Source organism: Gobio gobio (assembly GCF_949357685.1).
Source record: "Gobio gobio genome assembly, chromosome: 3".
NCBI lineage: Eukaryota > Metazoa > Chordata > Actinopteri > Cypriniformes > Gobionidae > Gobio > Gobio gobio.
The window spans coordinates 48,188,953-48,204,353 of record NC_137099.1 but is presented as its reverse complement, the minus strand read 5'-3'; the positions used below and the strand labels follow the sequence as shown (position 1 = coordinate 48,204,353).

The 15,401-nt window shown below is 39.8% G+C and overlaps 1 protein-coding gene across 1 annotated transcript in view; it reads right to left on the bottom strand.

Annotated features, from left to right (window-relative positions):
* The window catches only part of evi5l (ecotropic viral integration site 5 like), a 90,528-nt gene extending 75,354 nt beyond the window's left edge, over positions 1-15,174 (bottom strand). Inside the window, exon 1 of the mRNA XM_079813029.1 lies at positions 14,938-15,174. The gene's annotated coding sequence lies outside the window, so the exon portion shown is untranslated. The remainder of the gene's footprint in view (positions 1-14,937) is intronic.
* Between the last annotated feature and the right edge of the window lie 227 nt (positions 15,175-15,401).

Here is a 15,401-nt window from a genome sequence, read left to right as displayed (position 1 = left end):
CCGTAATTTTTAGCCATACAGATAAGTGCAAGACATAATTATAAACTATAAACTGTCTACTTTTATTTGTGTACATTCACGATAACAGCAAAGGCCGTGGACTCAGGGAACAGATTATTTTGCACTCCACTCCAAACGCTGTCTTCATTTCAAAAATATATTTTGTTTATTAAACGCAAAGTTTTTCATTTCAAAAGCATTTCTAAATTCAGTTTATATTTCCAAAAACGAAATTCCGAGCCAAAATAACGAAGTGGTAAAAAAAACCGTTGAGTTACCACCATGCAAATTCAAACTTTTCGTTCGTCTCTGTATGTGGCAATGCGTCACAATAACCTGGCTTATGTAAAAGTCTATCATTCTTTACAGATGATGGTATGTTTGGACAGAAGACGAGTTCTTTATTAAACTCATAAAAAAACAATAGAATATAAAATGCCACAATTTATCATAACACCTCATATGTGCCGCTCAAGTATAGGCCTAAGGTGCATTCCTTGCCATCAGTGCTATACCACGCACGTCTCTTTCCATTAAAAATAATGGCGTGCGGTGGCTGGGATATACATAAACCTAACAACATACGTAGCATGATTTTTGGAATGATTTATTACGAGAGGAAAAAAAATGTTTTAGTCGCATAACATCAGTTCATGGAAACGCTGTCATTTCGCAATGTTTTTTTGTCGACTTTTAGAAAATATCGCAAAAGTTTTGCGCAAATCTGTAATGGAAACGCGGCTACTGTTACTTTTTGCCATTCCAGTGGCTGGTGACCTGAAAAAATGTAATGTTGACATTATTTTATATATACACTTACCGTTGAACCGTTTGCGGTCAGTAAGAATTTTTTGAACAAAAGAAATAAAAAACTTTAAATCAGCAAGGACACTTTATTTATTAAAAGTGGCTACAAGGATTCCATTTCAATTATATTACAAATACATGCTGTTGAATATTTTGAACATTCTATTCGTCAAAGAATCTTGAAAACTTTTGCGGGTTTCACAAAGATATTATCTCGATTCAAACACCCACGTGATCTCAATCCTGAATGACAACGATTCAAAGCTTTATAATGGCAGTCAATGGTTAAGTCGTTTTTGAAGTCCATAAAAGTGCATCTATCCATCATATGCTCCACATGGCTCCGGGGGGTTAATAAATGCCTTCTGAAGCGAAGTTTAAAACTTTACAGACTAAAATAACTAGCTTCTGGCGGTCAGCGGTGCGCGAGTCGACTTGCGCTAAAAAGAAAAAGAGTAACCCTTGACCCTTGACGCATGGGTCGTGAATCGTGATCTCTGAATTTTTTCATTTTTTTTTAAATGCGATTCTCAATTAATCCAGAATCGTGCAGGTCTAGCAGCACACCTGATTTTATGGTAATAATAATAAATGTATCTTGTGCACCAAATCATCATATTAGAATGATTTCTGAGGGATCGTGTGACACTGAAGACTTTGACATCACAGGAATAAATTAAATTTTACAACATTTTAAATGGAAATATTTCACAATATGCACAACATTTGAGATCTGATACACTTGATGGAAATACTATAAATATACTAGGGAAAGACTTTATTTCAGTGTCAGTGTGGATGCAGCATAAATTAAAAAAAAAAATGCATCATTTGTCACACTTATTATTGAAACATGTCTGATAATGAGATAGTTGAGCAGTATTCGTCAGGTCATGTGATCTCAACATGGCAGCCAAACATGAGAGGTATGTAAAATAATATGTAATCTCAAATGTGAGCGGACATCATTTTAAACATTTAGAACTCTTTATAAAGTAAAATATTCTGTGATCTTTATAAAAGTTAAGATGATAACAAAAGTAACACAGGCACACATACACACACCTAAACACACAAAGCTCCAAACAGAGACATCGCAGAACAAAACGTGTCATGCCTTATAGGCGTGGTGGACTAACTATATGACTCAAAATTCACACAATAGCTTTAGCTTCATCATGGAGCTCCTCTGCCCTGTGTGACATTCCACAATCATTGAGCTCAGAGACGCACAAAAACACACCCTTTCCACCATAACTGCCCTTCACAAAGACATATAATGACTCACACACAGACTACATGACATGACTGAAGGGCTGACACAGTCATTGAAAGTGGACAATCAAGTTTCATAAATATGATCATCAATATGATCAGTTAATCTAGGCATAAAATGATTGATCACTGCAATAATAAGAGGAAGAATTGCATTACATGTATGATCTCTTGTTGCACAAATCTTTCATTGTGTTAAAGGGTTAGTTCACTTAGGGCTATTGTACACATGGCCTGTTCCTGGAAATTACACTTTATCAGGGTCTCTAAATATGAATATTCTTGTTTGTTATCTCTACTCAGCTTTAAAGTTCAGCTGCATATGTTTTCTCATTATAAGGACTGATGAGCCAAGTTATCCCTCATGATCTTACCTGAGAGGCCATTGTGTTGTATATGACATGCTTCTTTCAGATGAATAAAATCTGAGTTATTTTAGAAATGTCCTGGCTCTTCAAAGCTTTATAATGGCAGTGAATGGTTTTGTCGTTTTTGAAGTCCATAAAAGTGCATCTATCCATCATATAACTACTCCACACGGAATATCGAAAGTTTGAAACTGCAGTCTTTCATAATTTAGCACCCGGGCTCATTTAATACCGGGTTTCGGTACCCATCCCTACCCACTGCTCAACCCTCCCTTTCGAAGCACATAGAGAAACTACGGTGGCCAACACAGGACAAAAATGTCGTCGTCTGAGACAGTAGAGCGTGACTAGCGCTCTGTAGAGCAGTTTGTGGTGGTGCAAAATTCACTGTAAGGGGACCTGCGGTGTATGTAGATAGAAATGGCTCATTCTAAGGTAATAAAAACAACGGTTCATTATGTAGGGTCTTTATACACCACTGAAAACATAGTTATGTATATTATAGGGCTGCACGATATATTGTTTTGGCATCGATATTGCGATGTACGCATCCGCGATAGTCACAATGCAGGATGTCAAGAATAGGGATTTGAGCCGTACGGGCCAGCTGCACCCCGGTTCAGAACGCATGTGATTCCCCAATTATTTGCAAAGTTTAACCATCATAGAGTGAAAGTTTTTAAGTCGAGTCAGGCATTAGGCGCAAGAGGATTGTAACACGCGCAATGTTTTCTGTGCGCACACACATGAACCGTGCACAAAGCAATTGAACACTGAGCTGCGAGTTTGATTGACAGGCGATCTGACCAATCACAACGCCGAATCCGGCGTTTTGTCTGACAAAGCAGTCAGGTGAGTTAGTAGATTAACATTGGTGGACTTGAACTTGAAAAACGGTGTGTATTGACGTCTTTCTGCGGTTCAAACAACATTTCATTCACGTTTATTTGATGCTATCAATTAACTAAAAGGAAGATATGATAATTTCACGAGCAGCTTTAACTGAGACGCTATAGCGATCTGTGAAGACACATTAAAGAGCCACAAACGGTATTTTTTGTTTAAATGTCTTTAAAAATGACTCAATTTAATTGCCCTTTTTTCATTGTCCATTTTGCTCCACAATGTATTTTTCCCTGCGTGAGAACATGATGTGTGGTGTGAGAGCGCCATGGCTTGTCAGATATAGCAACAATAACTAAAGGGGGTGGGTCCATTTGTGAATGGTCTTTTGAGCTTAAACAGACACGTTTTACGCCAAATAAGTATCCTCGTCAGTTATATGTTCACTCTAAAAAAAAAAAAGGTTCTATATGGCACCAAAAATGGTTCTTGGCTCGTAATCATAGGGGAACCTTTTTTAGTGCTATATAGCAGTGTTTCCCAACTGGGGTGCCGTGTGATGAGAGCAGGGGTGCCGTGTAAAAAGTCCTTCAAATATATCATTTTTTTTTTTTTCAAATTTTTCAAATAATTATCTCTTTGTAAACTTTGTTCAATGCATGCGAGTGCTGCCGTATGTTCGAATATGACCAGTAATTTTCGCCGTCATCACCCGGGTGTAGTGCCAGAAGACGCGAATGAGAAGACGCGCGCGCTGTGAGAAAATTTGTCTCTGTGCACTCATCCGAAAGCGCGCACACGTCTCACAGCGCGCAAATATTGAGTTCTCTTTCAAGTCTTGTTCTTGAACGGACAAACTCACACAAAAAGTATGTCAACATGTCCATCTTGATGAGTATTCTAGCAGACATAGTCTGTATATGCCTTTAGTAAACTTTATACAGTCGAGAAAGACGACGCATATGCTTTAGGTCTTAAAGGGGCAGTAGCCTTTACTGCTGTCATTAGTCCCTTTTTTCCCTGAACATATACTGTATATACTGCCAATACTGAACCGTACCAAAACCGTGAACCTAAAACCGTGATACAAACCGAACTGTGAGCAATCTGTACCGTTACACCCCTAGCGTAACGTATGATAAGGGGTGCCACAAAATGGAGAACATTTTCAAAGGGTGCCATGACCGAAAAAAGGTTGGGAAACAATGCTATATAGCACCAATTTTGGTGCTTCAGTCGTTCTTCACCGGTTCTTTGACTAAGGTGCTATATAGCACCTCCGAAGAACCGCTGAAGAACCACTGAAGCACCACTGATATTGTTGCCCTTCGACTGCTCTAGCTGCTTCTATTGCCCCCATTTGTAAGTCGCTTTGGATAAAAGCGTCTGCTAAATGACTAAATGTAAATGTAAATGTAAATACCTGCGATTATGATGTCAAAATCAAAGGTGGTTTTGTTTAAAAACAAAAACAAATCGACCATAACAATGACAACCAGTCATAGAAATAACAGCAAAACTTTTATTTTCCTATGACACAGATTAATAAACAATTTAGATGGCAGAAAAAGAATAAGACATCTGCTGTGAACCAAGAGCAGCTGCAGTGCATTCAAATTAGTATGACTAAGTAAAACCCAACAAACAGCAGCAGCGGAGACTCAGATGGAAACAGGAAAACGTAAGTACAGGCCCGTTATGATTGTCATGGCCAATGAGCCCCAGCTGCTCTGAAGCAAAGCCATCGTCTCTCTGTCAGACACACACAAATTCTTCAAAACACATGCAGGGTTAGCCCAGCCTTCACATTCGTGTGCTGTTTGAAACGATGATGTGAAGTTAGCCAGCAGCTGTAAACCAAGAGAAAGTGTGTCGGTGCCCGAACACTTAAAACACAGATAAAGAAAGGAAAAGAGAGACACAGCGAGTAAAAGAGGTCGCAGAGGGCGGATAATGCCTTTCTCTCTGGCTCTCTAGGGCATGTTGTGTACTACATAACGGCTTATTTGTCCTGATGAAATCACAACAGTAACCATATCAGTTTACCATTCACGGTTCACATGACCAATCAAGCACTCACATGAATCATGATGTCATTTCAAAGAAACAAAGACTGAAGTGCAGCCGTTAGAACAAAAATTTGTCCATCGTTTATTTATATTAGTACAAAGTGAGAGATCCAAAGAGTTAAGTTTCATGGAAAAATCTGTTAACATTTGTGCACCAATCATTCAAATTGTAAATGCTTGCTATAGAACTAAGTACTCTGGAGCTGCAAGGCAATAACATCATGACAATGCTGACTGCATCACAAGAACACCAGAAGACTGGGTAAAATATAAATAGATAAATACGGGCAATGTAGCTATGTGTGTGTGTTACTTGCAAACAGTTTTCAGTGGCCACTGAGAGAGAAAGACGCTTTTTCACGGGGAATGGTGCAGCAATGACAACTACTTAAGGGGGTCGCACACCAGACGCAAAGCTCAGCACCGCGCCACGTCTTTAAAATTCGAACACATTGTTTTCAATGAGTGTATGCACACCGGCGGCGACATTCGCCACGGCGCCCAGCTACGACTCAGGAAGATCCTGCCGCACCACAGAGCGCAATTTCAAGGTTTTATATGAAATTTATATTATATTTCCCTCAAATCGTCAATGTACATACTGATTTCACCCTGTGCTACAAGGACTCACCCATCGTGCAGCTCTTCTGTCAGAAGTCGATTCAAAATTGAGCTTGCGCGTATAGAATGTGCACGTCCGGTGTGAGATACCTGAGACGCGGCGCTGAGCTTCGCGTCCGGTGTGCGACCCCCTCAACAGTGGCTAACTGGACCATGCAAACCAGCCAATAATTGAACATGTTCAGATCATATTAAGTTCCAGTAAATCTTTTGTTTTTGTCTTTACTGTACTGTCTCCACAATAGTTTTAGTAAATGTTTCACCAAACGAGTACTGATGCAGCATGACTGGGTTAAGCTGGAACCTCAAGCAAATCATAATCTTCTCAGATGTCTTTAGAGTTCACACACAACCTGTCGGACACCTGGATTACCACATATTGGCTTTGTCCCAAATGGCACACTTCATATGCCCTTTCAGTCTTGTGGACTTACTGCCGCATGCGCATGTCCGTTAAGTCCACAAGACCGTAGGGTGTCCCATTTGTCATTTTAGGTTTCAGAAGGGTGCTCAGCATTACGTCCTCAAAGTGCGGACTCGTAGGAAGACCATTTGGGACAGGGCCATTGTGTATGAAGAGCAAGGCTGTAACCACCATATTAGACAATGAGCTACAATTAGATATGGCCCAAATCAAGAATCCCCTCCAAATACTTGATATTCTTGATGTTGATATTCTTCATACACATTGTCTTGTTTGTTGTTAGGATGACAAAAGTTTATAAAGTAACATTTTCAGGCCGGTCTGCCTTAGTGATCTAAAATAATTTGACAATGTCAAAATGCTTGAGTTGGCCAATCAAAACAAAGAAGGCTGGCTTTAGTGTTCACAAAAGCTGAGAATGAATTACAGTGCAACACTTAAGTTTTAAAGGTGCTGTTTGTAATTTTTTTGACTGTACTAAAGCATAAAAATACCATATTATGTTTGCAAAGATTTAGGAAACATGCTACGTTCACATATTTGTTTATAACAGCCAGTTATTCTACTTCGAAATGTGCGTTCCGTACCGGAATTTCTGTTTTTATTTGGTCTGTGTGAACCCGACCCCTGGCAATTTACTCAATAGTATTGACGAAAAACACAGCGTATTGTAGCCATGGAAGCCAGCAAACAAACTGGGTCAGAGATCACAGATTCTACGACCTAAAAAGCCTTGGCATTCATCTAAGAAGCTCTATGTCCAGAGGCATATTAAATCACGGATAAATCAACACATCAACTTACAGTGTAAGGCTCATCGCCTTGTAAGTCTTCCATTGTCAATTGCGCTCACTCCTGTTGCGTGTCCTCAAACTGGAAACCTGCGTGAGCGTCGAGTCTGAGGAGGGGGGGTCGGGGCAAAAAGCTCTCTCCAATGTTTTGAATTTGGACTGCAATACCCATTTCAACCACTAACTGTCAATATTACATATTGCACCTTTAAAGGTGAAAGAGTGCAAGGTAATATGCAAGTAGCTAAACATTTAATTTGACAACTGTTTTTTGTATATCTGCGTATATGCTGCAGATATGCCACCGTTATGAACGTGCGGCCAGCGTCTCACAGCACGCAAATATTTATACAAATTAAATCAAAATGCCGGTCTTCATAATTGAATGTGATTAGACAAAAAACATAACCAGAGCATCTAAGCATAAGTTAGGCAACTTTTCAGCATATTAGGCATACGTTTAAGAGTGAATATGTGAATATAAAAAAAAAAAAAAAAAAAAAATTATATATTATATATATATATATATATATATATATATATATATATATATATATATATATATATATATATATATATATATATATATATATATATATATATATATATATATATATATATATATATATATATATATATTACAAAAACCTAACCTTTCATTAAAGTAAAAGATTTGGAAGTGGGGGGTAAATCACATAATAAAATAAATGCTTTTCTCCAAAACACGTCGGCCATAATTATTGGCACCCATTTATTAAATACTTTTTGCAACCTCCTTTTGCCAAGATAACGGTCTTGTTCTATTATGCCTGACACAGGCGAACACCTGACAAGAGATCAGAGACCATTCCTCCGTGCAGAATCTCTCCAGATCCTTCAGATTCCCAGATCCATGTTGGTGCTTCTTCTCTTCAGTTCACCCCACTCATTTTCTATAGGGTTCAGGTCAGGGAACTGGGATGGTCATCGCAGAAGCTTCATTTTGTGTTCAGTGTCACATTTGTTTGCTTGTTTTTTATTTTTGTTTTGGATCGTTGTCCTGAGGGAAGATTCAACCACTGCCCTTTATAAGATTTCTAGCAAAGGCCGTCAGGTTTGGATTGTTTATCTGTTGGTATTTGCTAGAATCCATGAAACCATGTATCTGAACAAGATGTCCAGGACCTCCAGCAAAAACAAAGGCCCACAACATTAAAGATCCAACTGTATTTAACCGTGGACATGGGGTACTTTTTATCCATGCTTGCACCATCTGGTGTGTTTGTTGCTAAAAAGCTCTTTTTATGGTTTCATCTGACTACAGAACCAGGTCCCGTTTTAATTTCCAGTCGTATCTGACAACTCAATATGCTGAAATTTGTTTTTGGATGAGCAAGAAGGATTTTTCTTGAATCTCTCCCAAACAACATGTGGTGATAAAGGGGTTGTTTGATTTTTTTTTTTAAGGCTTTCTGACCCCAAGACTCAACTAATCTCTGCGATTCTCCATCTGTGATCCTTGGAGAGTCTTTGGCCACTGAAAAACTCCTCCTCTTCTTGCATTAAGACAATAAGACACATGTCCTCTTCCAGGCAGATTCGTAACATCTTTAGTTGATTGGAACTTCTTAATTATTGCCCTGGCCTGATGGGGATTTTCAATGCTTTAGCTATTTTCTTACAGCCACTTTCTATTTTGTGAAGCTCAGCAATCTTTTGCTGCACATCAATACTATATTCTTTGGTTTTACTCATTGTGATTAATGATTAAGGGAATTTGGCCTTTGTGTTTCCTCATATTTATACTCCTGTGAAACAAGACGTCATAGCTAGACAATTTCATGTTCCAAATTACCCTGGTGTGCGAAATTTTTTTAATATTAATGGGAATATACTTCAGAGATATTTTACTCATAAACAATTCTAGGGGTGCCAATAATTGTGGCCAACGTGTTTTGGAGAAAAACATTTATGTTGAAGAATGTCAGTAACCAAAGAGTAGATGGGCCCCATTGACCAGTATGGGATAAATATGCTATAGAAGTCAATGGAGCCCATCAACTTTTTGGTGACTGACATTCTTCAACATAACTTCTTTTAGGTTCAGCAGAGGAAAGAAACTCATACAGGTTTGGAACAACTTGACGGGTGAATAAATGATGACAGAACTTTCCTTTTTGGGTGAACTATGCGTTTAAAGGTGCAGTGTGTAGTATTTATGAGGATCTACTGACAGAAATGCAATATAATAATCTTGTTTTCAGTGGTGTATTAAGACCTTGCATAATGTACCGTTATGTTTTTATTACCTTAGAATGAGCCATTTCTATCTACATACACCGTGGGTCCCCTTACACAGTGAAGTCACCATTTTGCGCCATCATGTACAGTAGCCCTAAACGGACAAACTGCTTTACAGAGCGCAAGCTACTCATCTCTGTCTCAGACGACATTTTTGTCCTGTGTCGGCCCTCGTAGCTTCTCTATGTGCTTTGAAAGGGAGGTGTGAGTGGTGGGTGATTGCAATTCACAACCTCACCACTAGGGTTGGGCATCGAGAACCGGTTCCAACTTGGAACCGTTTAAAAAATAACGGTGCCATTGGAATAGTTTAGAAATGTTGTTTTCGATTCCGATCATCGGTTCCAAACGCGCAAGTTTTCGGAAGTGCTTGCCGCGCCCGTTTGTTCTGTTGCAGCCATGGAGCACGGTAAACGGCGCTCAAAAGTGTGGCTTTATTTCACTTAAAAAAAAAAAAACGCCTGGGTCGGCACTAGGGGTGGCACGGTACATGGAAAAAAACCGAACCGTTCGGTTCGCTTGTGTCGGTTCGGTGTGTGTGTGTCGCACGGTTCGCGCCTGCGCAATGTATCCTCGTGCCCGCATGTTACCTCAGACAGCTGGTGTCCTTTTCGCGCGAAATAAGAGGTTTGTGTGGACATACAGTAAAGTAAAAGTGGAGTGCTGCAGGTCACGTCACATGTAGAAATGAAAGTGGGAGAGATAAGGAAGGCTGCCGGAGTTGGAGGATGCGCTAGCATCGTATAGCAGGGAAGATGCAGTGCGAGAGCGGGTGCTGCGCGACTCGCGAGACAAACCCTGCCAGTGTGTGTATGCGCAGCGGGCACGCGCGGCGCGGCACCCGCTCTCGCACTGAACCGCGGCTGGTGTGAGAGAGAGTGTGTCTGGTGTGTGTGTGTGTGTGTGTGAGTCTGTGGGAGATTGAGTGTGTGTGTGAGTCTGTGGGAGAGTGTGTGTGTGTGTGTGTGTGTGTGTGTGTGTGTGTGTGTGTGTGTGTGTGTGAGAGTGTGAATCTGTGGGACAGGCAAATATAGTCTGTCACATTTTCCGGTGTTCTCCTCTGACCCCTGTCTGTCTCGTACTTTGATTTATGAAGGGCAACATATCTGCTGCAAATGCGACCGTGTTCCCCTCTGTCTCATACACACATTCATATAACATGCTGTGTATAAGTAGTTCACATGATAAATGTAACATTTAAAAGTTAAGATATGCTTCTAGTTCTAATAATTTAAACATGCCTTTGAAGTTTGGGCAAAAACTTCTGGCAGTGTTGTGTTTTCGTGTATTTTATGTTATTTTTTCCCAGCGCTGGATGTCATATGGTGATTGTGAAACACACGGGACACTTGGTGAAATGTGTTAATCAGGTCAGCTGAATTAAAGCCACAGTGCATTGTTCTGATCAAAATTGATATGATTAACATGAAAAATGTACGGCAATGTGTCGGACTCGGTTGACAGCCAGTTAGGAAACAACTTGATATAACAATTTTAATACTGTATCCTAATTGTGGATGATTAAGCCATATATATCATATGCTGAAGTAAATTTCTGGAGTGTTAACGATAAAAAACAACAACAAAAAGAACCGTACAGAACCGAAAACCGTGACCCTAAAACCGTGATACGAACCGAACCGTGGGTTTTGTGAACCGTGCCACCCCTAGTCGGCACAGTGCAACACATATGACAAACTTATTTCTTGCACGGGAGGATGCACTACAAATATGTGGTGTATAAATTAACGAGTGTAGCGTGTTTGAAATGCTGCGCAGGTCTGTCCTCCTCGGGCAACCCTGTGCTAACCAACATTATTAAAGGGATAGTTCACCCTGAAATGAAAATAAAGCCTTCTTTTACTTACCCTGATGTTGTCCCAGTGCCCTATGTCCTATGACATTTAAAATACTGTTCCTGCACGCGCTCCTTCCTATTATGGCAGAGAATGGCGATCAGCTAAAACATTACAAAAAATAAACAAATGTATCACGCAATGATACAGGGAGACGCGCGCCATATGGAAAGTGTTCAGGGGGCACACTATAAGGTTTCGTGAGAAAGAAACCGTATTATTCAGTCAAAACACTGAGCTCTTATTCTGAGCGCGCTCCTCTGTGTAAACTATGAGCCGTCAGCAGCCGCCGGCGCTCGTGCCTACTATAATAACTCGCACTGTTGTTGTCATTGCACCCAGGATAAGCACACACACACACACACATGCACCATTTTGAGAAATAAAGCTCAATAGAAAAAAAACGCGATTCTCGTCTTTTCTATAACGTATATGATAAGAAATAATACTAATAATAAAACCTCCTGAAGTGAATATTGTGTACCGGTTGTCATGACAATATTGCACGAGGCTACTGCGGCTTGGAGAGTGCACACACAGGAACACGCGCATTTGAACAACAGCTGGGTGAGTAAAAGATGGCTTTATTTTCATTTCAGGGTGAACTAACATTATCCCACCTCATCATAATCAGGTAAGTGATTGTAGTGTAATAACAAAGCCCTTGACCAAATTGCGAATTGTGGTGAACAACAATGTTACTGAAATTATTTTTCCCCCTCGTAGATAAATGTAGCTATACGCAAATTGCCCACGCTAGTAGCAGTCCTAATATGACTGCTGTTAATGCTATTGTTAAACCGGGACTCTGTGTGAAACTCCATTCACCTTTGCAGCAAAGCAAGTGAAAATGCCAGCGGAGAAAGTCCCAAAACTAAAACTCATTATTGAATTAGGGATGAAACGGTATGGAAATTTAACATCACAATTATAGTGACCCAAATTATCACGGTTATCAATATTATCACGGTTTTGTTCAAGTTTTATATTTGAAAATCAACAAACAAACTAAAGCAGCTCTATGCACTTTTTTAAGCAAGATTCTGTGGGAATTTCTTCCTAATAATGGCCGTCGTCAATAGCAACGCATAAATAATAATAATTTCTCGTAAATATAATCTCTAATATTATCTCTGTAAATATATTCTTAAGCAATATTCTCATCAGTGTTCAGCAATGATGCATTTAAATCTAGCATGTTTTGTGTAAGAGCCCAAACAGTATCCTAGTGAAATAATGCATATCCATATTTCCATATGATTTGACAGTTTATTTTATTAAATATCAAAATGTCTGCATCATACCTGACACCTAGATGATCATTTTACAGACAGTTTTATGACTTTCATTCTCTTCAAATGCTATTAAAGTTTCAAACGTGTATAACGTTACCAATGTTGTGTGTAACTTTAGAGACGGTCCCTAAATTCACCAACTTTATGCCAGTCACATCAGATGCGCTGTGGTTCTGCTGTGTTTGAAACTATTTTCGCTGCTGAAATAGAACAAAAACAGTCAACCTCTGTATGATGAGTGAATCTTTTGCGTACATCACACACACATCTGCTTTTAGTGTAGATTTCAGCGCGTGAGAGCGGCGCGCGCTCTGAACAAAATTCCGGATAATCTGAATGCCTCTGATTATGAGACATTGCATTCATAAACTCAATATAAACACGTGTGAGTGGTTATAATGCGCAACGCGATTATAACAGATGGCTTTTGAGAAGACTATAATAAGTTCAACAGCCAGAGTGGCTAGTGTGCAGCCGAAATAACGTTAACTTACACCCGCAAACGGCGGTTGTTAATGGCAAACCCTGATTATTATCCCTAAAATGTCACCCTAGTCTTGTCTGAACTTGTTCGTTCGCTTCACGTTATTATTTCCCAGACGTAGTTTTGATATTCAGGTCAAAGTCCACTTGCCTTGCGTTCGTAGTTTTGAAGTGTTTTCCCCTATTACAGCGACTTCTGGCATGTTCTGCAGACAGGGTGACCATCTTCGATTAAGTTTCCCTCAGGACTTTTGTAAAAGCCAAAATATGACAACGCCTCAGATTTGGTCCTTTTAGATAGGCCTATCTGAAAAATCTCCCGGCGCTGTGTCACTGCCTTCTGCCATTTCTTCTCATTCAGAAAACAGCGGTGCGCGCAACAGACTGACGCTGACTGGACAAGATTTACCGCGAGTTTTAAAATCGTGATAATCACATGTGGTTTTAATGATAATTAAATTTTATACGATATTACTAACGTGGTTTATCATGAAACCGGTAATCGTTTCAACCCTATATTGAATCAAAATACAATTTTCCTCTGTGAAATGAGCCTGTGACATGTTGTGACTCCACCCCTCAAAGAATCGGAATCGAGAATCGAAAAGAACCGTAATCGAAACTAAGAATCGGAATCGGAATCAGAATCGTTCAAATCAAAACGATGCCCAACCCTACTCACCACTAGATGTCGCTAAAATTTACACACTGCACCTTTAAGTGTTAAGCAAGCTCCAATTTAACACCCGCCAATTGCAATGACATCTTTTTCACTTAAACATTACAAAATCTACTTCTTTTTAGACAAAAGTAAATAATTAAATAATCATTCATTAAACAACAACAACATGGGTTCCCACAAACATATTTTTCTTAGCTGGTAGCACAACCACAGTCTAGCCTGTTCATTAAATACCAGCTCAAACAAGTAAACTCTCCTCCCTACTAAAACATGTAATCAGACTGCCCTTAATCATTAGTAAGAGCAGACAAGAGCCAGACAATAATCTCTTAAACTGTGACAAACCAAAATAAAAGAACATAACAGCTTACCAAGACATTTTCTTTTGGTTTGTCCAAAATGTCAACAAAATGCAGGGACAAAAATGAAATGTGCATTACAGCCACGATGACGGATTACAGTCTGATGCTTGTTATACATCGCGATATATAAAATATAACAATAACAAGCTCTTCAGGTCTTTCAAGAAGATAGAAGGCTTAAAATAGCCATAGCCGTTGGTCAACGTGCACAGTGTGTAATGCAGGCAAAGTACAATAAAGCCTGTAGTCTGGACTCAGCAAACCCTCATGCAAATGCACCACCAGGGGGGTGCCAGTTCTTACTATAGGTGAGCAATGGATAAGTAACACATTATATTAGCTATTACGAAGGGGAATTTTGGCGATATGACTGTTTTGATTTAGCGGCGTTATGGACCTTGAATGCAAACGCCTTAGCAATGGAGAACAGCTGTATTGAATTCAAAGCACAATGGTATTTAAACGCAATGTGCATTTGGGTGACTATTAAATTATGTCATAATCACATTTTTCCCCGTGTAAAATAAGGGTGTGGATGATGATTTTCCCCCATGGCAACCAGCAGATAGACGGGTTGCAAATCACCGCTGCTGGTCCAGAGATGGGAGCACGAGTGTGATGCGCTGGAATTTCCCCGCTTTTCCCAAGACTACCTCTCTATGTCATTTCATCCTGATTATCATTTTCAAAATAAACCTTGTGTACCAATGGATGAGTGCACACATAATAAACCAGCCACCACACACTGTCAGTGATGGAAAACGCATAGAGCAATGCCCACCTGAATCTCGGTCTCATTACTGAAGCTGCTCCGGCGATCTTGCCATATTAAAGATGATCGGTCACAAAACCGCCAGATACCGCCAATCCTTTCTTGTACGAAGCCGTTGGACCACTACGGTAAGTGGGCAAATGAATAGGGCACCATATTGGATATATTGGATGAGGATGCTCATCTAGAGGAAAATATGAGTCGTCAGGGCGAGCTTCCTCAAGGAGAGCTGCGGTCGACGCCTACAAGAGAAAACCCCGCCCAGGTCCCGCCCACTACCTCGGCCGTGATTTAATGAAAATGCTGATATACATAATCATAAACTACCTTATTACAATAAATACCCGATGAAAAACAATCCATATTGTGCTTCTGTTTTCCGTTTATTTCACGGACTCGGTCGAAATGAACCATAGTGCAATGCCCTAGCGTCAGCGGATCTCGTGCGATTGACAATGGTTTAACCAATAGGA